The 25,153-nt window shown below is 38.1% G+C and overlaps 1 long non-coding RNA gene across 5 annotated transcripts in view; it reads right to left on the bottom strand.

The window, feature by feature from the left end:
- Nucleotides 1-25,153, bottom strand: part of LOC124228002 (uncharacterized) — a 119,126-nt gene that overhangs the window by 86,676 nt on the left and 7,297 nt on the right. For 3 of the 5 annotated variants that reach the window (XR_006885601.1, XR_006885604.1, XR_006885600.1), the window contains 2 exons: nt 21,989-22,066; nt 9,557-12,320 (listed from right to left, as the gene is read on the bottom strand). This is a non-coding gene — a long non-coding RNA (uncharacterized LOC124228002). Of the gene's footprint in view, nt 1-9,556; nt 12,321-21,988; nt 22,067-25,153 lie in introns of those variants that run through there. The other 2 variants (XR_006885602.1, XR_006885603.1) reach the window with 1 other exon arrangement.

The raw sequence follows: 25,153 nt of genomic DNA, 5'->3' as shown, positions 1-25,153 counted from the left end.
GTGATTGCTACCAAATGAAGGGTTACCATTTGTTACATATTGTCTAGGTACTAGGCTCTGTGCTTCAGTAATACTCATAATTATCATAGACATTGACTATTATTATTCTTGTTTTACAGATGTGAAAACTAGGACTAGGGTAAGTTAGGTAACCTATTCGTGGTCACACTTTCAAAACTTATTTACGTCCCCCTTTTCTTTGACATCAGTAAGCTATTCTCCAGCAATTTTGAATTTTTCAAGCCCACCTACATTCTATGATTATCAGTAATAAGCGTTTGCTGTTGCCAAAGGTTGGATATGCATTGTGAAAATTTGGTCATGTGTGCATGCGCGTGTGTGTGTGTGCACACGGGTTTCAAATGTAAGCACCATTGTGCCTAAAGAAAGCACAGTTCTCTTTCAGGAACACACAGCCTCATTTCTTTGTAATAGTATCCATAGACTGCTCAAGAGTTTAATCATTAATATTACTCTGAGTCTGTAAATAAACTAATTCCATTAAAAATACAAAATGATTATCTAATGAATGGAAACATTTAGTATGAATTATCTTTTTTTAAATTGGTAGACATTTAACCTTTGTTCCACATTTTCTATAAATATTAAAAGAATAATTCCCATTTTCAATATTCCAAACATTGAAGATTAACATTCTAAACCAAAATACAGTTAACAGCCTGAAGAAAGAATAGTTGGATCTCCAAGAGTAAACAAACATGTCAGACAATCTGAAAAATTATTTTTAGAATTCATAAATCAGAGAACATTTTTGTTTTAGATTTTTCCTAACTTAGAGCCTCTTCGGTTTCTCACAATGGAACATAAACAGAAAGTGGTCTTAAAGAGATATTGAGCCTCATATATTAAAAATAAAGTGCTGGACTTTATCCAGAAGCAAACTGGTAATTGTGTTAAAATGTGGATGCTGAAATCTCTCCCGAGGTGCCTCTTGAAGTTGACCAGGTCATGCTAGCGACTGCCAAAAATCCAAAATTGGCACTTCTCAAGTCAGCGTATAGGGGTGGGCCAGCTGGAAAATTGCCTGAGAAGTTCCAATAATTTGAAAATCATCAACATAAATTTTCTCCCTAAAAAGAATGCCTCTTCTGGAGAAACAAAACCCTATTCCACAGGGCTGTTGACACATAGGTACTTTACTGACAGCACATCCAGGAACTGGCCTGAATTTATGCTTACAGGTCCAAAGTTGACACCCACTTGGAAAGAATGGAAATGAGCACAGCCCCATTTCCTAGCAAATAAGGAGTCTTAGTAAAAAGAGAAACAAAAGAAAATCAATATGTGTTTGACAAAGGGCTTAATTTTGGGTGAGTTCTCTCTCTGTGGTAGAATCTTTCACCAACGGTTCTTAAAATAGCTTTTGGTGGAAAATTACAGCGATTTCCAGTATAGTTGAGAGTGGAAATGAGGAAGCCACTAGTGTTGCCTAGCAAAGTTGCCATTAACTCTGCCAAAAAGACTTTACCAAAAGCAACTTTGTGACTTGAGCAAATTGCACTGTACAGTATATTAAACACTAAACCAACAACATCTTTAAAAGGCCTCTTGAGGGTAGCCAAGATCTTTATCATTCAACTGGTAGAGTGTCCTATCGCTACAATCAGATTATGTAAGCTATTCATGGGACAATATCTTAGGGCACTCTTTGATCAGCTTGTTACCTCCTATCAGAGAATTCTTAACACAAAGATAGATTTGGGGGAGTTTTTTGTTTGTTTTTACTTGCTCTGTGATCTTTTCAACCCCAAGAATTCATATTCATGAAGCAGATGATAATCATCAAAGTTTTCTAAAACACTTCCCTGGAAGACACAGCCAGCCAAAGTGATGACAATCAGCCGAGGAGACAAAAATCTTCTGAGAATTATTATTCATATTCACTCACAAACTACATTTTAATGAAATGCTAGGAAACGGTTTTTATTTAATGGTTGGACATGCATTTAATTAACCAGAAGTGCAATTGTTTTTCCTATGAAGGAAGCAGTGAAGAATGTCAACAACATACCCATTTAATAAATTATGACACCAATGCATTAAAATGTTCTACAAACCCAGAAAAATAATAAAATAAGGCTTTAAGATAACATAGTATTTTCACATAAATCATGACAATTGATTCTTACATCAGTCGTCTGAGTAACTAGTAAGGAATGATTGGTCCAAATTTATAGATGAAGAAACAGGTATTGTTGCTTAATTGTTGGTATGAAGGGCGAGCTATGTGGATGAAGTCACCAAGAATGATGACACTAAGCAGTATCGGAAAGAAAGAGAACAGGGCAGGTGATGGAGTCATTGGAGACTGGGGGAGAGCAGCCAGAAGTAGGAGCCACAACATTTACATCTGTGGCTAATTTCATCATTTATGATAAAGTTCTACTTCTTTTTAAAATGTCCTGCTCTTGGGGCTGGCCCGGTGGCACAGCGGTTAAGTTCGCATGTTCAGCTTCTCAGTGGCCCGGGGTTGGCGGGTTTGGATCTTGGGTGCAGACACGGCACTGCTTAGCAAAAAGCCATGCTGTGGTAGGCATTCCACATATAAAACAGAGGAAGATGGGCATAGATGTTAGCTCAGGGCCAGTCTTCCTCAGCAAAAAAAGAGGAAGATTAGCAGTAGTTAGCTCAGGGCTAATCTTCCTCAAAAAAATAAATAAATAAAATGTCCTTCTCTTTCAAAAAGCTGACAGATTGAGCTGTCATTCTGCCTGATGTCCAGGAATATAACTTGATTTAGATCACAAAAATCTTTTGTATATGGATTTAGTGTTATTTGAGCCTTTGAGAACATTTTACTTTTGACTTCATGGTGCAAAATGCATTTAAAGATCAACCAAAAAATAAATAGGAAGTGCATTCACTCAGTAAACATTTATTGAGTGTTCTTTGCATAACTTGCCCCTCTCTTCGTCACACAGGTGTCATTTCAAGTGCTGCCTTCTCAACTATACCATGCCTGTCTGGCCAAATAGTCAGTCCCTGTCCCCTTTCAGTCTCTTTCTAGCTAATTCACCTGTTTACTGTCACTCATTGCACTTATCACTATCTGAAACTATCTTATCTACTTGTTTATATGTTTATTTCCTGTCTCCTGCTTGCCATCCACCCCCAACCAGAAGGTAAGCTCTTTGAAAGCAGAGAGTGTGTCCTTTTCATCAATGCCACATCCCCAGTGCCTTGAATCATGTCTGGAGGCTGTAAGTTCTCAATTTATATGTGAGGAAAACATAAATATCTACCAAAGATTACATAATATTTTATACAAAATGGTAATTTTGCGTATATCATTGCTGTTGATGCTCACAAAAATACTACGTAGTGACCACCCTTAGAGTATACGTTTAGGAACATCCTTTTATAATTTCCCAAGCTCATAGTTCATTCAACATAAAATCAGTGTTCACAGACTGCTATAATAATTGTTGAAAGACACCCATGTTCTCAAGATGTCTTCAGTGCCATACACTCACCAGATGGAGTTCTGGCTGCTTTGTTCATTCTATGTTCCAGATGTAGGAGCCCACAGAAACTTTCAGTGAAGTTTTGTTTCCTAAACAGTTTGAAACACTCAGAGCTACTAGAAAATCCACCCACTTAGCTCCTCCGATTAGCTCAGCTGCCCACGAATGCTAAAGCATGTTTCTACACACTGTTAGCCTAAAAACAATTAGCTTCTCTCTGAAAGATAGTATTTCTTAATCTATAAGGGAAAATCTATATTTTAAAAAGCATTGATACCCCACAGTTCATTTTATTGTTAAGTTTTCTTCAAGACAGATACAGTAATATACATTATGTACTTCAGAATTTATATATTTTTTCTGATTATGAAAGTTTTGCCAGACAGCTCTGTTTTATCAAAATATACTTCATGTTCCTCCTGTGTGCACAGCTAGATTCCACTTCCTAGTTTCACAAACAGTTAAGTGAGATTATATGTCTGAGATCTGGCCTGGGGATGAGGCACGTTTATTGGCAAAGATGTTAAGAAGCAACTCTAATGGGTAGAGCTTCGAGGACTTAAAGGAAGATGGAGCCACAAGACAGCAGGAGCCTGGATCCCTCAAGAGACATATCCAGTGAGGTATGACCCACTGGACTGTGACTTAAAGGAGATATAAATTTCTAGCACACCAAGGCAGGGAGAGCTTAGGGATATTCTGTTACCTGGTTAATATTATTTTCCATTATACTATTCATTGTAGAAATTTGGAAATACAAAAACACCTTACCTATTCTCACATATTTATTATTCTAGGTGAACTTCAGAATTACTCTGTTGGGATTTTAATTGAAACTACAATAGATATATACATTAATTAGAATAATTCAACATAGTTATAACACTGTATGTTGCTATCCAGAATAAGGTATATGTATCCATTTATTCAAATTTTATTTTTCATCTAGGAACTGTATATTTGTTACATTTATTCTGAGGCATTTAGTTTATTGTTACATTTCTTCTTATCTGCAACTATAAGTGGAACATTTTTTATATCATTTTCTTTTTTATGGTTTTATCAAAGTTGTTTTATATATTTTGTGACCAGTCACATTATTATATTCTTCTATTCCTTCTAACAGTACTTTTTCTTATTGACTCTCTTGGGTTTTCCAAATATATAATCATCTTATCTGCAAATAATCACAACATTGCCCCTTCTTTTCTAATGTTTATGATCATTATTTCACTCTTCAGTCTCATTTATCTATAACAGTTCCAGAAAAATATTAAATAATCATGGTGAAATGAGGCACATCTGCCTTATTCCTGACTTCAGTGGGGATACTTGAAGTGTTTCATCACCAAGAACAATGCCAGCAACTGCTTTCAGATATGCATATAATTTTATTTAAGGAAGTATCATTCTCTTCCTGTTTTATAAAGGATTACTCTTCTTTGACCTGCAGTCAATTGTACTAGGCCATTTCATATTGTTCAACATTCTTGCATTCCTGAAATAAGCCCTACTTGGTCGTGGCATATTATTCTTTTAATGTAGTGCTGGATTTTATTTTCTGGATTTTATTTACTGTTTTGCATTAATATTCATAAGTGAGATGATTTATCGTTTTCTTTTTTGTGGCGTCTTTGTCAGATTTTGGAGTGAATGTCATATGAGTTTTGGGTGTCTTTTTTTCAGAATTGGAATGCTTTCTTTATTTTCTATGCCTGAAACAATTTAAATTGCATAGGAATTACCTGTTCTTTGAAGGTTTGAAAACATTTATCCATGAAATTCTTTGGTATTTTTACAGGCAAGGCCTTCATTTAACAGCATAATAAATTCCTTTCATGATCATTGTTTTATTTAGTATATCTACATCTTTTGAGTCAATTTTCGTTATTTTCAATTTCTTAGAAAATTTATAAACTGGTTCCTAAATTTTTAAGTTGGCTATGCATTGTATAATATTGACCTGAAAATGGAAAGTTAATATTTTTTCAAACAGATTTTGTAAAGGAAATATTCTCAAAAGTATGTTTTATGGATGTTACTAGGATAACATAAAAAAAGGATCCATGATCAATATAATTGGGAAATGCTTTAAAACAAATATTAAAGATTTATTTTCCACAGGACTTCCCAGAGTCCTTAATATTCTTATGTGAATCTTGACTCTTTAAGAGTTGGGGGTAGACAGTGTATATAACACTTTTCATATTTGACTCCATAGTCTCCCTCTTTTCAAGGAGCATCTCACGGGATTTGTGTCCCCAGGTACACACTTCAGGAAAGAGGTCTAAAGAAATCTGAAGAACAGGGTTATTAATGCTGAAATATTTCCAGGATTGATGAAAGTAGGATGTTCTGGAAGACTACTCGTTCTAGAAAACTCATAGCAATACAATAAAAATATATAAACTTCAATGGCTCAGAAAGATACCTGGTTTTATTTGATTCAAACATTTTTCACGCTCATATCTTTGCTTGTATATCACTAAGAAAAATACCAAAGACCTTAAATATCATGTAAAAGATGAAGCTGCAATTATTTGAATATTTAGAAACACTCAAACAAACTTTGCCTTACATAACTAGGGACTTTGCACAATTTTTACTTATATTAGCTAAAATATTGCTTATTTAATCAGGAGGTCTTTTATATATTATAGATATCGACTATAAAATCAAAATTGTTTCTCTCCACAATATTACACTGTCTCCAACTTACACATGAAGAAATTTCATGTTCTATCTAAGCAAAGCCTTTGCGCAACTCTTCAGAGACTTGATCTTAGGAACTAACTTAAAATGGCATCTGGAAAAGTTTCAAAAAGCTGAAGAAACAAAAGAAAGTATTAATGTGTGACTACACCTTGCCAATTATATATGTAAATTCAAACAGAACATGCTCAGAAGCTGATAGTTTCTCATTTTCTGAGACCTATCATGGAAAAGAGACTATGGGCCCCAATTTAAGAGCTCAGCTCAAGGAACCCAGATGACAGAATGCATGGGTGAAACCTTATTGCATTTGAAAATTTCAATACAATTATTAGAAAATTGCTACAACCTCGGGCCTAGTTAGCAATCAATCAACAAACAAACTTGAACTCTATTGCCTACAATTGCTTGAGGAAATTCAGAGAGAGAAAAGCAATCCTTGACTATAACTCTTCAAGGTAATCCATTTCCTTATAATGGCTTCTTTTATCATTTTATTAAAAGCAGTATCTAAACAAAACAGTGAGCTTCTATTGGAAATAAGAAGCATAAGAGTTTGGCAGTGGTGTGCTGGGGCTGGTTTATACAGTTCCCAAGAGCCAGCTTCCCTTCCCAACTTCATCTTCAGTAACCTCATGTTGGAAGCTGGAAATGAACTGTGGTCGGAGCACTTACACCATAGAAACTGGCAAACACTACAAACCAGGATTGTTTTTTTCCCCAGAGAGTTGGTTATTAAACATTTACCAGCACACCACTGCTAATTATGCAAAACATATCAATAAGATCAATATCAACAACTATGAATTATGCTGTTTATGATAAATGTGAATTATACAATAAACTATGAATTCACTCATTCTAAGAGCTCCCAAAAGTTACATGTTCACACAATACTTTTTATTAGTTTAACATATTGAAAATTCTACCACAATTTATATATATTTTAATTAATAGATTATATGATAGACCTCTTTCATTATTATTTATAAAACTTTGAAACACATGCCAATATTTGACAGAATTAGTTAGCTGTCTTTGGTGTAAAAAGAAAATTTACCCAAATTTAGGATGTATTTGAGTGCTTTCATATGTGTTTTTCTAGTTATTCTGTTTCTATATTACAATGAATTTGTATATCTTAATGTTTGTCCCTAAATTTCTCAAAAATCTAGATCACAGACCTTAGACTTCAGTGTTTGGCACAATACTATTTATGTATTTGATCTAAATGTTTGACTAGATATTTGCAGGAGCCATAGATAATGTTTACGTCAGGAAAATTTTTTAAAGTTTACAGAATTAAATGTATATTTATTCAAGATATTCACATTTCTGTGCACTAATTTGAATCATAAATTTCAAAAATGGGGGAATTTGCTCTCGGTGCTGGAATATACTTTCCTTCACGTGAAAATTTTCTTTCGTATGAAACGGTAATCTTATTTATTTTACAGCATGTTGAAAAACTTTGATAATCTGGTGCACCTACATGTATCAAAAAGTGTCAAGGAAGATATTATTTTCTGAAATAGCACCTGTTGAAATTATTTATTTATCTAGCTCTTTCTAAACACACACATACACATCCCCCCTTACTTTTTAAAATCACGTAGTCTAAGGTTAACGAAGTAAAACTTTTGATAGAAGAAAATAAAGAATTCAAATATACCAACAGTGAGGGCTAACATAGCTAATAACTTTTGTTCTCACACTTGATCCTGTATTTCCTAGTAGCCAGAAAAAAAGGCAAGGAAAGAAGTTGAAAGTCTCATACGCCTTAATATTGGAAAAATAAAAATTTGAATTTTTCCAGAGAAGTGTTACTTCACTTGCTCAATTCATTGAACAAACTCATCCAATAAATATTTATTAATTGCCTACTACACTTTAGGCAGTACACTGATGCTGAGCATATAGAAATTAAGCAGCCATGGAACGTGGATACAAAAATCAAGTAAATGGAAATGAGGATAGATGTGCCTCGCTGTAATGGATATAGAACACTGTGGGGCAGCAAATGAGTGAGTAAGACATTTAATCTAGAGGAGTGATTGTGAAAGTTTACACAGAAACTTCTCCCCCAAAGACTTAAAAATTAAATATATCTCTGTATGACAGGTATTTCAAGTAGAGAATGACACATGCAAAGGACCAAAAACCAAAAACAGCAGGGCGTTCAGTGAACTTCCAGTCCTTTTAGTTCTGTTGGAGTACAGAGTGTGGGGAGAGGAACAGATAACAGGAGAAGAGAACCGGGGATATTGACAGTGTCTACTTTGAGAGAAAAGAAGCCTACACCATAGGCGGGAAAGAAGAGAGGCTAATAGGGAGAAAGAAGGGATTTCTAGACACAGTTTTCAATGACTGAGTTAGGAAACTAAAAGACCGAGAATGAGAAACTACAACAGAACCTTTTAGAGGGAGAAGAATCCAAAATTCTTCTAGACACAGAAAATTTCTGTGGTGTGGGATGGCCATGATGAAAATAGAGGTGAAGGTAATTAGAAATGAGGAGCTTATGGAATTGAGAATCTAAGATCTGGTTAGAATACCCAAATTACTGGTAGGAACTGGGGCAAAGGGGAAATGGGAAGCCATAACTTGTCTATGCTCTTTTTGAGTTTTAAAACGTTGCAAATTATTTGCTAATTAAGTTCTTTAACTTTTCCTCAGAAACTTTTGAATAAAATTGGTCCTGGAGGATGATGTACCTTATGTCCGTTTTGACTTGTTGCTCATGGCAAATTGCCACATGCCCTAGTGAGTGTTGGCACACTCCAGCGTAAGATGTACCCAGGAGGAGGAGAAGAAAGCAGCTCGGTATTTGCAATCAGACAAATGCAAGAGTTTGTTATGGGCCATGCACGGTCTGAGCCTCCTTACCTGTGTAATGATTGAAACGAACTTGACCCCCAGGTCTTTGTCTATTCTAGTCTTGCATCATCTATGACCTGATATATAAATAAATTAAAATGACTATTTCACATTATATCCTAGTTTTGCTCAGATGTCATTCCTTCTCTAACCATTTCCCTGATTCTGACCCTGTATTATTTCCACATAATGGAATCAACAGAGAAAAAAGGGAGTACAAAAGGAAGGCATAACCAGTGGCATATGGCAGCGCTTAATTCTTGATCTGGCACTATTTTCATGAGACTGTGAACCGCAGATAAGTTACCTAAATAAAAGCTATTCATTCTTTATGGAAACAATCCAAGTATGTTTCTTCATGTTTATTACAAAATAGTTTATGTTAGAACTTATTATCTAAACTTAAAACCACAATAAAGTCCATACTAATTAGAGCTGATTCAGAAAAGTTTATTAAACATAACATATTTATTAAACTTATTTACATATCACTCAAACTGGATCTCTTTGGGTCTCATGCCTGGTGCTTTGCTCCTCACATTAAACACTCCATAAACGTTTGTTAAATTAAATTAAAGGAGTTGCTTTTACTGGAGCTCACATGCCCTTCCATGATTAATGAATCGTCACTAAGTGAGAAATTAATGAGTGTGCTTTGCACATCAGGAAAAAAAATGTGTTCTGTTTTGGAAAGGGACAAAATTTCACAGCAGGGGAAGAAGAGCAGCAACTTCAGGAATTAACAAGAAAGAAACTTGCAATTACAGCTACTGACATGTGGATAAACTCAAATAGCTGCCAAAATCACTACCTATGAGCTAATGTATACACTAGCTTCAAATTAACCAATACTTCACATGCCCCTTCTCCATACAATTAGAAAGGAACAGAGGAATGGAAGAATCTATCCAGGACAGCTCCGAAGCAGAGACAACTCTCAAGTTCAGATTTCTCACGGCTGCCATATTTCTTATTCTCAGCCCTCATTTTTCTTTCTCTTTCCCATAATCAGAGAACCAGAGCTCACAGGGAAGTTCAGACAGCAAAACTAAGCTGATCTTAATGAAAAGAGGAGGCAATGAGGGATGGATCCCAAAGTGGGAAAAGAGGGTAATTCTGAATCTATATCTGTCATGTTAGGGAATTACAGCAAATAGAGAAATCTAAGCAGTCAGTCAATTAATGGCAGGAAGATCCTGGTATGACGCAGCTTCTCCTGAAGGTGGAACATAATTATCAGTGGGAAGCAGCTGCAAGCAATAAGAAGTCTGGATAAGTAAGCAGGAAAGGATGGGAAGGCATCCAGGAGTCTGGTATTAGGTAAAGTTGGGAAAGATTCAGAGAGAAGAATAAGTCATGGAGAAATTAAGTAGGAGACAGGTCACATTTTTATTAATTAAGTAGGGAAAGGTCACATTTTTGGTCAAAGTCCTGACAACATCACTTATTGCAACTGGGGCACAAGCCTGGGGCCAGACCTTACACACGGATGGCCTGATGCTGAGTCAGCATGTTAGTGTCCCAAGGCTCACTGATATTTCTCAGCTATGAACAGAATTGGTCTTGGGTCTGGACCAGTGGAAAAATGATTGAGACAAAGTGCACTAAGTGTCTATCAAAGAGGAAACCCTCCACTAGTGCCATTTCCTTTTTATTTTCTTCCATTATTTTATTTATGGGCCAGACAGGGAAAAATCGCACAACTAAAACACCCACTGTCCTTCAGCCACATACAGCCGGTCACATCAACATCTGACCACTTGGATTTTTAATGTAGCATATCCATTATTTGTTTTGCTGTTACTGATAGCACCATACTTATAAAATATGATGTGCTGTGAATAGATAATAAATACAGAATTAGAAGCCTTGGGAAACAATAAGTAGAATTAATGAAAGGAAGAAATAAGCAAGAGAACCTGGATTTCAGAATCCTGGCAAAGTAGCTTGAGGGCTCTCTCAGGACACTCAACTATCTCAACATATAGGAAGAAGTCCACTATTACTTCTCATGAACTCCATGGATGCTGCTGAGTGTGGACACTGGAGATGAGAGAGTTTGGTTTTTGTTCAGAAAAACTCACCAATTTACACATGCAAAGAGAGTAAAACAACTGGCTGAACTGGTTAGAAATTTGTGTCCATGTGTTCTTTACCACTTTCCTATTCCAAAATTACTCCTTCACCAATATCCTCCTAACCTCCTTCCCTTTTGGATTTGATAAAATACAGAACTCAAAAATTTCTTTGGAAGTCTGTCCTCATTGCGTATCAGTGACCAACAATCATGAATGGCTGAATGTTTTGGTCAAGGGATGTATGGGGGCAGAATATAGTTTTCAGATTTGACAGTGACTAACACTGACATTATCATATAATGGCAATTAAATATACAGATTCTAAAAAAATAGAATGAATAATGATCTAATGAAACAAATTCCTCCTACCCTTGTCAATTAATCATAGTCTAACAAGTTTCTCCTTTGCCACAGTTATATCCACCCACAGCAACCTTCACATAGCCATGGACTTTTAGTATTTGAAAGTTTAAAAATCCATGTGAACTAGTTTTCTTCAATTATACCGGAATTTAGTTATCTTTTATAGCAAGATACAGTCATCATAATATTTTTAAACATTACAGTCTTCATTCTTTCCTGATTAGGACATGATTCTGTTATGAGGATTTGATTTGGTTAAAATTATAACATATGTTAATTTTATGACTCTCAACTCTAAAAATGGTGCAGAAATTTAAATCTACAATTTTTTTAAATACAGACTTGATATGAGATGAAAGAAAACTTGTTAAATTTTACATCAAAATAGCTGCTAAAAAGAAACTATGAACACATTTAATATAGGACGTAGTAACAATTAGCGTTCATTCCTGCCAATAGGTTATTTTCCCCATTTATGATTTTAGGTTTTACAATGTAATCACCAGGCCAGTAACAGCTAATCTGGGCATACAACAAAGTTAAAATGTTTTACCAGCCTTCTAAACATTTGTGCTGCTAGATTTCTCACTAGTTGAAAGCACCAAGACAGCCTGTTAGGTGGGTGAATATAGAGTATATTGGAATTGCACCATATGCTGTTTCAAAGAAACATCTGACTTAGCTAAGAACACGCTTTTGATTTATTAGTTGACTTCTGTGCAGACATATGTGATTTCATGATTCTTTTATTCGTGTCACACTTTTGATGCAATCAACCCTCATGTTCTCTTCTTTTCTTCAATTCCTGGGAGAAAATACAATCAATCACTGAGCAAAGATAGTAGAGGAACAGCCCTTTTTCTAATACAATTTTCCTTTTTTATCCTGCTGTTTTAAAATATATATTTTTGAAAGAGAAAATAAATGAGGTGATTTAGTGGTGATCTTCCACTGTGCACATTTTCAAATTTGGGCTGCCTTGATTTGTCGATTTTGATATTGGAAATTGATAGAAAATGATAAAATTCCTCTTACCTTTATACTAATTTGATCCTAAAAAGAAAAAGTTACAGTTTGTCATATCTTCCAGTAACTAGAATTCCAAAATAAAAATGAGGTTTGAAAGATCAGACAGGCAGTTGATATATGTTTCAGACGCAAGTGGCAAGCCCAATACTAAAGGCAAAGCAAACACATTTTATTATAAGTTAACACTCACTGAATACATCTTACATGCTGAGGAATATTAATGCATTTTACTTGGATCATCACAGGTAATGTTCCAAGTAACCCATAATTCAAATATTGGCCTTAGCCCTATTGTGCAGTCAAAGTAACTGGGTCTCAGGACATAAGTCACTGTCCAAGGTCACAAAGCTGGTAAGTTACAGGGCCATGATTCAGACATAGGCCACCTGGCTTCATGGCTTGCAATACTAAGTTGTTCTCTTTCTTACCAACTTTAAAATATGGTAAATCACCTCGACTCTCTTAGCTTTCATTTCCTGATCTCTAAAACATGAATAATATTGTCTATCTCTTCGACATATGGGAAGAAGAAATGAATGAAGAGTTGAGGGCAGTAAGGCATTGGCATTTATGGATCTGAGGAAACCATAAAGACTCTCTCTTTTCAGAGATGAAATTTTCTAAGTGATTTGCTCAGACAGTCTTACAACTAAGAACTGTCACTGAATCACCCAATTGTTTTAGAAGCAGCACTAGAACTCAGGTGCCCAGAACTACATTCTTTTTCCAACCACCTTGAAATGGAAGCTGATCATTTCTGCACCTTGAATACTGGTCTGAGCGGGCACTTGGTTTGATAGGAAGGCCAACACTCTGAATTGGAAGGGTAAGGCAAACTGTTACTACCATTAAAACTACTTATGGCTAACTTTCATGCTAAGCCATGAGGCAAAAGACAGCCACGGTTCAGAGATTCTACAAACAGACCAGACCAAGGGATGAGAGGGGACAAAGCATTAAAATGGGTATAACTATTCCCATTCTTCCACTTTCTAGGAAGGAGACATCCTCGGCTACTGGGTTGGTTTGTTCTAATTGACGTGATCAGCAGAGATGAAGAATTGAAGAAACAGAAGGAAAGGGAGAGATTTCTTTAAATAATGCAGAAATGAGATACAGATTCTGTTCCCTCTTGAACCACTGCAGTTAGGATCCAACTTTATCATTCCACCCAAACTTGCTCTGGTCCAGGTTACCAATGACCATGTGGCTAAAGCAAATGGTGGATTTCAGTCTGCCTCTGGCCTGACTTATCAACAGCATTGAGCACAATTGCTATTCTTGCCACTTAGCATCCCTTTCCTTGGTTTCTCTCCTCCCTCATTTGTTGCTCCTTCACAGCCTCCTCAGCTGGTTCCTCCTCTTCTCCCTGATACTTAAATGTCGGAGCACGCCAGGGTCAGTCCTTGTTCCTCTTTTCTACGTGTTGTAGCAGAAATAAAAGTAATAACAACAACAACAAAAAAAACCATGAGTGAGTTTCTAGCAGGGTAAACTAAAGCAAGTAGGCAAAAGTGAGGCTCTGACCTGGATATCAGGCTTGTTTGGGGAAATTTTGAAAATGCTTGAGAGGAGAAATGAAGACTTGGAAGCCAGCAATTGTCGGAATGTCCAATTAACAGGATCGTCTGCAACATGGTGCTTCTAACATACACAAAATGCTCTAGTAACAATACTGCAAGTGGGAGGGTGAAGGCTGAAAGAAGCCTGAGAACTCCAGAAAACAGAAACTGGATGAGGCAAACAGGATGAGGTTCAGTGTGGGATTATGTGAGCAAATGCTTTGTAGCAGAATGAAGTAACATCTTTCAGTAGGTCAAAATGGCTCAGGGAAAGACATCGAAAGAAGTGGCTCTCCCAAAGAAGAATGTATTCTCAAGTTACCAGCAATGTAGTCTAGAGAAAGGCACGTCTCAAAAAGAATCATGGGTGTGGCTATTGGCAAATTGAGCCTACCAAAATTAAATAGATACAAAGCTACGTTTTTGCCAGAGTTGTACTGTCACTAGCCTGGAATAAAACAGATTGTGACTATTTGTTGCTTAATATGTCTATTGGTCTCCTAATATTCAGAAGCAGAGCCTGAGCAAGTTACTCAGGCCCCAGAGAAGGCACAGTCTCCAATGCCCTCTTTAGGGGTGGTTAAGAAATATTAATCAGCCATAAAGCAAGATGAAATTCTGCCATTTGCAACCAAAAAGATGGACTTTGAAGGTACTATGGTAAGGTAAATGTTACACAGAGAAAGATAAATACTGTATGATTTCACTCATATGTGGAAGATAAACACATAGATACAGAGAACAGATTAGTGGTTACCAGAGGGGAAGGGGATGGGGGGAAGGCAAAAGGGGTAAATGGGCACATATGTATGGTGACAGGTGAACACGAGACTTTTGGTGGTGAACACAGTGCAGCCTATACAGAAGCTGAAATATAATGATGTACACCTGAAACTTATACAATGTTATGTGTGACCTCAATAAAATAAAATTTTTTTTAAAAGGAGGATATGGAGAAGGAAGAGGAAAGAGCTAAGGGTCATGGGAAACAGCAGAGAGGAAAGCTACTTCTAGGGAGGAGAACTGGAGCCTATCAAAGAACATTTGTGCATCCCGAGGGTAGAGGGCTATGTAAGTCCAGGTCCTCCAGATGCCAAGACAGGATTTAACATGAAACAATTTTATTAGGGAAAATTCCTACGTGAAAGGAAATAGGGAGGGAGCCAGATAAGGCTGAGAGAGCCATCAGATCAGGATACCAGTCTGTCCCTGACTGGAGGAGAGAAAGGGAGAAGGTTGGGTGGAAGTGCTCTAGACTGCTGTGCAGTTTAAGGAAAATTTAACAAAGCCTTGGGGGAGTTGTTCTTGGGCAAAAGTGGGAGTCCATGCTGTTGGGCCCATACATAGCCTGTCTCGGCCACTGTGGTCACTTCATTCACGTGCCCATCATGTCAGTTCTAGAGGGACAACACTAGCTAATATCGACTGGCCAAGCTGTTTTATCTACTGTGTTGTCTCGTGCCTCCTCCATGGTGGATGCTTTCTAGTGGTCGTTAAGGGTGAAAATCCACTCCCATTGGTCAATTCACATGTCTCTACTCCAGACCTCCTTGTCTCCAATCTTCCAGTCTTTTCCCTTCCAGACCCCTGATGATCACGAGGCTCCTGGCCACTGCCCAGAAATCTATGAATATTTTCACCTAGGGCCATTTCTCCTTGTACACAAAGTGGATGACCAAGTGCACCACCCATAGTTCTTGCCACTAGGAAGATCTGCCTTCTCATTGTCTCTCAGAGATTCTCCCAAATGCAGCTGTAATAGAGTTGCTTTCTCTTTTTGGCATGAATACACCACCTAGCCAACTCACCCATAATTCAACAGTGGGCTTTTTCTTTCTCTTTCTATATATGAACATAGTCATTTGCCCCATAGGAATGTGAACTGTTTCTGATCCCCTTTTATCAATGCAATGGAAACTATTACATTTGCCAAATCAATAGCCACATTCTTACACCAGAGGCTTTATTGAACTGTTTTAGCAATGATACCATATCTAGCACAGCAGCTTCAACTAGGGTTACAACCATTAGATCAATTAGAACAGTAGTTAGATCTACAGTAGCCTGTAGCCATTTTCTTGGATCCACCAGGTCTCTGCAGGGGTCAGACTAAGCAAATAACTTGATATACGATAGAGAGCACCACGCTACATCATCTGGATCTTTAATAGTAGCACCCATCTCCACTGTCCCCACTGGGATAAAATACTGTTTTGATTTACTATCTTGGCAGGAGGTTAGGGGAGATTAGTTCCAGAGGTTTCCATTAGGCCTTCTTCATTATACTATTAATTACTCCCTAGGCCAGGGACCCAATGTAGCAGTCAATCCAATTCCAAGTATATCAATTCTGATTATGCACCAATGGTCACTGGTGGGTCCATGGAACAAGTGGATACACTGTGAGCTGGATATTAGTCAAGACTCCATTTATTACCTGGTCCCATAGCCCCAATCCAACAGGAGGCCATGATGACCCTTTGGTGTCTGCTTATCAATGTCAACTCAGACCCTGAGTCCAGTAGTCCTGGAATGCCTTTTTATTCTCCTTTTCCCAGGGTACTGTTACCCAGGTAATGACTGTAAGTCCCTTTGGGGAAGGATAGGAGAATTGTCATGGTATATACTTGCCATGGAGTTGAAGAGTCCTTCCTCTTAGGGACCCAGACACCTCATTAGTCAGTGGATTCTAGACCTGAAAATTGATTACCTCTGAGAACTGAGAAAGGGATCTTCATGTTTTATTGGGCAGGACTTCTTTCAGCCTCTTGCTCCTCTATCATTCTCTCTCTCTCTCTCTTTCTGTCCCTCTTCCTCTCCCTCTCTGCCTCTCTTCCTTTCTCTCTTATTGATGATAAGCAGCACCATTATTTGCCCCGGGGGGCACATGCTTTATTTACCATCTCCACAACCTCCTGTGACCTTGCCAGTTTTTTACAGAATTGTGACCTTCTGGCTTCTGGTGATTAAGCGTCACCACCTGACTTCCACTACTGATGGGCCCCATTAGTCATCAATTCATGAAATGAGCACCACTCTATGACCACCTACCATCATCGCTGGCCCGCATCTCTTTCACCAGCACATTCCTGATGGTGGTCTGTCCTCCTGACCCTCTCATGGGACATAATCTTATGGTAGGTTTCCTAGCCTTACATAATACATACACTCCAGCATGCCCACTTGTCTCAAGCATTTTGGTTTCCTTCCTCGGAAGAGGAAAACTGCCAGGAAAATGCAGGCGTTTCTAACTTACTGAGAGTTTCGCATTGTTTTTCTAAGTTTCTAAGAGCCACCACAGTAGCACACATGCCCCGTGCTTAGCGTCTTTGCTAGGGTGTTAATCCTTATTTCCCAAGAAAGTGCCCCCAAGTTAATAAATTATTGCTTATTTAGAATTACATTCTGGCACCTTGGCCAAACACTCTTAAAAATCCAATCTCTAGTTATTGGCCTGGCAGCCAGGAATGGCAATGTGGGCTGAATCTGAGGAGGGCACCGGTTGCCCTGTGGGGAGAGGCTTCTGCAGCGTCTTCCAGCACAGCTGAAGGACTAGCCCCTGCTATGGAAGGGAAGGGTGGCCACCTCTGCATATCTAGAGGGTCCAGAGGATTTGTAGAATCAACATCCTCAGGGACATCCAGAGATCCCCGTACCCCTTCTCAGGATCCTGAGTTTTTCCTACTAAGGCTCTGACCTTCACATAACAGATCTACCTTGGCTGAGCATTCAAACATATCTGCCACTCTCACAACTAGTTCTTCTTCCTGTCATTTGAGACCTGCTCTTTAAATATGCTAAAACCACCCAAACTCTCTAATTTTTACACTTAGCCACTAACTATTTGTTAATGGCAGGTGATCTTTCATTATCTTTCTGCAGGGCCTCATTTCAATATAGCTGTAGCCAGCCAACTCCACTGTCTTTGTAGGCAGTGGTTACCCTGTTTTGATCACTTGTGACCACACCTAACCCTCCCAGGCCAATCTCTTATATCTTTAGTATGATGTTTGGGATGTTTGGGGTTGACTGGAAAAATGGTTTCAGTCTAATCCCGCTTCCATCTCATCTAATGGTACAAAGCAGGGCCCGCTTCACAGGCATGTGAGCTGTGCATGACCTTGCACTCAAAAGGGCTCTGCTATTGCCATGATGAAATTCTCAATAATTTCATATGTGAACCTCTGTTTTGTAAGTGAAGTCCAACAGGACAGTGGAACATACACATGAGCAGAAGAGATACAAGCAAAATACATGTCAGCCTGCTCTGTTCCCTACCTCCCAGTTCACATGCAGTGTTCGTGATGTCCATGAACACAGGATTCCAGCGGACCCACAATAAGTCAAAGTTCAGAGTGATGGTGTTATGAAAAACACGAAGAACCAAGGAATCTCATCATATTCTTGTTTACTCATATTTGTTGCCCCTATTAGTGAACCACTTTAGACTGAAAATGACGACAAAGAAGCAAAGGAAAAAATAGGACAGCCCACATTTCCTTTTCCTTCCTTACTCATCAGTTAGCCAGAGGTAGAAAGTGTTGGTAAAATGCATGTGTGTCAAAAAGTAAAATAAAAACAGTTTAGTTAGTTTTGTGCAGAGTTTCCATTGTTCTGGTTAAAAAAAACAAAAAAGCTGCTCAGGTACAAGCTACAAAAAAAGCATCGTGCAATTGTGGGGATTTCACATACTAGTTAAATGTTCTATATTTGCATTTAAAATAGACATTGCACAAATGGCAAAATTCATGCTAATAATTTACACTTGCAATTTTTCTTTAGAACAACATTAAAGGGCAAATTAAAAATACCAGGGCAAGACAGAGACCAGGAAGGAAAGGAAAAGGCTTTATGTTTTAGTACCTTTAGAGATACTTTTCCCCTACTTTTGAACGTGAGGCCCCACATTTACATTTTGGACCAAGTTCTGCAAATTATGTAGCTGGCCCTGGCCACCAGCTAGTAATTTGACTTCTTCCCATCTCACTCATTTATTATTGAGTGATTATGTGAAAAACAGGTTTTGGCTGCAGGTGCTCAAGTCCCAGAATGTGGCTCCCAGCCTCAAGATGAGGGGAGCTGAAGTGCAGGGTAATTTGTTCCTAGGGAGTGTGTCATGGTAACTAACAGCACCAATCCAGAGTCGTGGTGCCTGAGTGCAAATTGTGACCTGCCACCATTATGATCCAGAGCAATTTACTTACTCTCTCTGTGCCTCATTTTCCTCACCTGTAAAATGGGATTGGGATCACAACAATGCCTACTACACGGAGTTGCTGTGAATATTGTTAGCACCATTGAATTGATTCCAACTTCTGTGTGACCATGTGTACTGCAGAGTGGAACCCTGCCTGGTCTTTTTGCACCATCTTCTCACCTTCTGGTGCTATATCAGATGATGCTCTACTGCTATTCATAGGGTTTTCATGGCCAATTATTTTTGGAAGTGTGTGGCCAGGCCCTTCTTCCTAGTTGTCTTTGTCTGAAAGCTCTGCTGAAACCTGTCCACCATGGGTGACCCCGCTGGTATTTGAAATCCCAGTGGCATAGCTTTCAGCATCACAGCAACACACAGCCACTACAGTATGACAACCAACAGACAGGTGGTGTGGTCCCCTGACTGGGAAATGAACCCAGGTCGTGGATATGAGTGTTGAATTTTGACCACTGGACCACCAGGGCTGGCTGGCATACAGGGAGTACCACATAATTATTAGCCATTAAGATTATTTTTAAAAATTTAAGGGAAATAGCCTATCCTTAATCAGAAATATGAGTCACCTGTACTTTATTATAAATTATCATTATTTTTAAAAATCATATATGACAACACAGAAACATTTGCCTTCACAAAACACTACTTAAACATACATGGATATGGTATACAATTTTGATAGGTGAGTAGGAATCCATCATGATTACCCCAAAATGAGCATCTTCTAGTCATCTTAACCTTATGATTAATGTGCTCAGAGACTGCTTCAGGTAATCAGCCAGTAGAGAGCCAAGCTACATTATTACTGCATTGTGTTTGAGCTAAAATTACTTGGAAATGAGGAGAAATTTATTTCTTAAATTATACGTTCATTTGGTAACGCACTAAGCAAACAGAAAAAAATAACTCACAGCAAAGCTAGCTGAAACAAAGTTGCCTTAATGTATCCTAGAGACTCACCAATGTTTGGACGCTCCAGCACACACAGATCATACATTATATTGATGTAACACAACTTGGAAGGTTCAATACTATAGAGAATAAAGCCTGAACTTCGATAGAACTGGGAAGTAATGTTTGTAATTATGAAGACCTAAGTTCTCATTTCTCTAAACAGCTATGAAACTCTTCCATGTTCCAAATCCCTTTGGAAGTATGCGAATGTAAAAAGGAAATAAGTGCCCAGCCTCAATAATTAAAAATACCACTGCAAGATTTATCTTTAAAGAGAGTTTTGCACACTAGGAAAAGAAAGATGTCAACCTGCTTCTAAGTAAAATAATCTTTAATTTAAAAAAGTTCTCACAAAATTATTTTATTAGAAAACCAAAGTATATATTTTCCCTTTTAGGTTAATTCTATTCTCCAGCAAAATATCCTGGGCATTTTGATGCTTTTACTCCTGTTCATGTTTTTATTGCCTTGTGGCTTTTCTCCTCTCCTGGCACACACGCTACCTAAGGCAAGCGTTTTCTCTTAAGTGTTCTATCCTCCCAAAGTGAGTAACATCACGTCATATGCAGTAAAAATCTTGTTTCGTTGATAATCATTGGATTAGTAAACCTTATAAGGATGTTCCAACAATGATAATTTAAAATGATAGAATTTGAAAGGAGTAAATATAAACATAATCAATTTTATACTTTTTCTATAATAATGGTTAAAAAGAACACTTTGAAGTTTTTATATCTCTGTAAATTGTATGTTATAAAAACAAAACACTTAGAGATGGTATAGCATTAGGCAGCTTAATTTATATTCTCAGGGCTACTCTTCTCCTCAGAAGTTTTTGGAATCAAAGTGGCTTAAAGCTGTGCTTCTACAACTCTGGGTAATGCCAAAGCCTGGCTACGCAGCCCCTCCCTTTGACATTCATTCACCTCAACGTCTGGGTCAAAGTCAAAGCATCTATAGGCATGTGGCAATTCACTCTTAGAAATGTATACGTTTAGAACTGGAAAAGCTCTCAAAACTTATCTAGCCCACACTCTTCATTTTCACATAAGGTATTGAGGCCCTCATGAGCTCTACCACTAGCCCAAGGGCACTCAACTCAATTATGTGGTGGACATAAGTGATCCGGTCTCCTTAACTCCAAACCCAGTTCTCATAACTCTACAGCATCGCCTTTATTCAACTTTCAGGGAATTTCTATGACCCGGAGATAATCAGGAGCCATGGTTAGTTATTAGATCCTTCTAAAAGGAGCCCCAGGAGGAACAATGCCCTAATTAAGAAACTCAAGAAGAATCAGGCCTTCTGGATGCTTTCCAGACTGCTTAGAAATCCTGTGAAATCCCGGTGCACCTATACAAACCTTTATTCTACTCCTACATTTTTGAGAGAGACAAGAATATTGACTGCAGACCAGTCCTGAACCTCTAATGTAATAAGCGAACAGCTCTTGCTGGAACACCTTAGCATGATTTCGGAGGCTTATTTTTGAAGAAATTCTCTGCCGCTAAGAGTCACTGCAATCCTCCAGAGTTGGGAGCTGTGGGTTGGGGATGAAGCTAGGCATGGGATGCTGAGGTGGCTAAGGTTTATGGTATCAGGTTAAATTATTGCCGTATACTTTTTCTCTTTTCCTCACTGACTTCCTCTGTTATGGCAGTAAGATATACAGTACAAATACTTAAATACATGCAGAAAAGAGAGATATTTTACCTGGAAATGACTTCAAGCTTATTCCTCTAGGGCTGGTACAGGGTCTGTCTGACTGCGAGGTGGAGGCAGTATCCTCTCCTAAATTAAGAGATCAAAAATCACAAGAAGGAAAGCCAAATTGGGGCTAGGCTAAGAATTTAGGACTTTGCCTCTCTTATGGATATAATTATGTTATTGCAGAAAACCTGCAGATATAGAAAAAAGGGCTTCAAAAAATACGTGGAGGCAGCATAGGGGTCCACATGTTTAAGTGTAGGACTGGGTTGAAATGCAGTCATACAAAATTGGCCTTTAGAATCCTGATCCTTTAAAACAGAAAGAAATCTTAGAGGACATGTCAAACAGATGAGAGATTAAGAAACTGTGGCTCATGGCAGTTAAGAGACCTTTCAAAGGTCACACAACTGTCAGAGACAAATCAAAGTCAGGCTTCATTATGTATTTCATATTTGCAATCGCGTGCTTAATACTGTTGTGAAACAGAAGTTCAACGCCTAAATTTAGGAACCAAAATGTAAACTGCTTGAATCTACGGACTGGAGAGTTTTGAGACGTGTCAAGGACACAGAAAGACTCCGGGAAAAGGGATTACATATTTTCCCTTTGTCATTATTCAACGAGCTCTCCATTCCTCCATGGCCACTGCTTTTGGCTAGGTATGAGCTGTGGAAACATTTTTCCTGGATTCATCTATTCCCTGGAAAGGAAACTCAATCTGGCTTAAGAGAAAAAGTTCCTCTCCAAGTAATGATAAATTGTCTAAATTGAAAGCTCACACCATAAACAAATTTGAACAGTACAGACATCTTACAAAATTAAATTTCCATCTAGTGAATCTGAATGATGTTTTCAGAAGAAGAGAGGCTAATATTTTAAGCCCTGCTTCACATGACTTCCTTCCATCGTACTGTTTTTAAGGTCCACTCCCAGGTAACTGACAACACAATCATAATGATATTTTTTCTTTATTTCTGTACACTCTATTTTTAGTGAAATACTTAATGTGCTTTGAATGTAACCGCTAATAGTATTGTTTTTACAAGGAAATAAAAAGGCCTGCAAATTTTGATATTCATGCAGTTTCACGGAAACTAAATATAGACTGAACACATCTTTGAATGTGTTAGGAAATTTAACTACACAAAATGTTCCGTGTGCATTCCTATTTTTCTTTTGCACTTCACTGGAACTAAATTTCATATTTTCATACAACCCATACAATCACATTCTCCATGTTTCAAATTCATCAGAATAGTATCTCTATAACAGTTCCATTGTATAGTTTAAACTAAGATGTAGCTGATTTTAACTACTAGTCAAAAAACTCAAGAATCAATTTTTTTATTAAAAAGTATTCATAATCTGGAGGGCCAGCCCGGTGGCACAGCAGTTAAGTTTGCATGTTCTGCTTTGGCGGCCGGGGGTTTGCCAGTTTGGATCCCAGGTGTGGACACAGCACTGCTCAGCAAACCATGCTGTGGCAGGCGTCCCACATATAAAGTAGAGGAAGATGGGCACGGATGTTAGCTCAGGGCCAGTCTTCCTCAGCAAAAAGAGGAGGATTGGCAGCAGATGTTAGCTTAGGGCTAACTGTCCTCAAAAAAACATAAAGAAATATTCATAATCTGGGGCTGGCCCCATGGCCTAGCGGTTAAGTTCACATGCTTATCCTCAGCGGCCCAGGGTTCACAGGTTTGAATCCTGGGCATGGACCTATGCACTGCTTCTCAAGCCATGCTGTGGCAGGCATCCTACATATAAAGCAGAGGAAGATGGGCACAGATGTTAGCTCAGGGACAATTTCCTCAGCAAAAAAGAGGAGGATCGGCAGCAGATGTTAGCTCAGGGCTAATCTTCCTCAAAAAAAAAAAAAAGAAAAAAATATTCACAATCTTTTATGTAACTATAATCAGGCTCCAAACTACCTTTCTACTTTTATCTCCTCCTATTCCCCACCCTGCCCCAGCTCTAGACACGGTGTGGTGGTGTTTTCTCATCTGTGCCTCATGCTTTTCCACCTCTTTTGCTCAGCTGATACACTCCTTCCTCTAATAGCCAAACATCTAAATCCTACCAATCTTTGAGAGCCAGGTCCAGTGACTTCCTAGCACCCCAACATTTCCTAGTACCCCTGACCAGGAGGAATCTCATTTGCCTGTGACTCTTATAACCCTTCCCTCTCTTCCTGCTGCATCCATCACCTTTTGTCTCAGAACATGGATCTTTACAGAACAACTTATTATAGCAATTAAGAGTGAAAACTGTAAAGTTGTACAATCTAGGTTCAAATTTTGCCAATACATTATCTAACTGGGGATCTTGGGCATGTCCTTTAACCTCTCTTACCTCCAATTTCATTATTTATAAAAAGGAGATCATTATAGTACCTATCTCATAGAGTTCCTGTAATAGAGCCATGCACCACATAACAATGTTTTAGTCAACAACTCACCTAATATATGACGGTGGTCCCATAAGATTAGTACCATATAGCCTAGGTGTGTAGTAGGCTATACCATCTAGTTTTGTGTAAGTACTGTAGGAAGAAAAATTTTTCTCTACCCTTCTAGGTTCTTCTGGCTGGTCTAAGGATTAAATTGACATGAGACTGATTAACAGGAGAAAAACAAAAGTTTAATAACATGTATACATGGGAGAAACCCAGGAAAACTGAGTAACTCGCCAAAGTGATCAAAGCTCTCACCTTAAATAGCATCCTCAGCTAAAGACAAAAGAAAATGCTGGGAGTGGGGAGAGTCAGGGACTTCAAGGGGAAGGAAGGCAATTCACAGGGAGATAAGAAGGAGCAAATATTTGGAAAATAAGTGTTTCTTTGGCCACACAGAAACAGAGGGGAGCCCAACAAACACTATTTTCTAGGTTCCTCCCTGTCTACCATGCAGTTCATGTGATGCTAAGGTGATATCTTGCTTCCTGAGACAGGTTTTTTAATATGAACTCTTTTAGACAGTTAAGGGGAAGGTAACAAGAAAAACTTTGAGTCTTTTGTTTCTTAAAAATAATAAGTCTAAAATAGCCCTCCAGCTAAAAAGACACGTTTTGGGGTGACACATTTTGTTTCCCTTCAGGACATTCTATGATGTTTGCACAATGACGAAATCACCTAATGACAAATTTCTCAGAATGTATCCCTGCTGTTAAGCA

This window comes from Equus quagga, chromosome 16 (genome assembly GCF_021613505.1).
Source record: "Equus quagga isolate Etosha38 chromosome 16, UCLA_HA_Equagga_1.0, whole genome shotgun sequence".
NCBI lineage: Eukaryota > Metazoa > Chordata > Mammalia > Perissodactyla > Equidae > Equus > Equus quagga.
The sequence above is the reverse complement of the archived record's forward strand: the minus strand, read 5'-3'. Positions and strand labels throughout refer to the sequence as shown.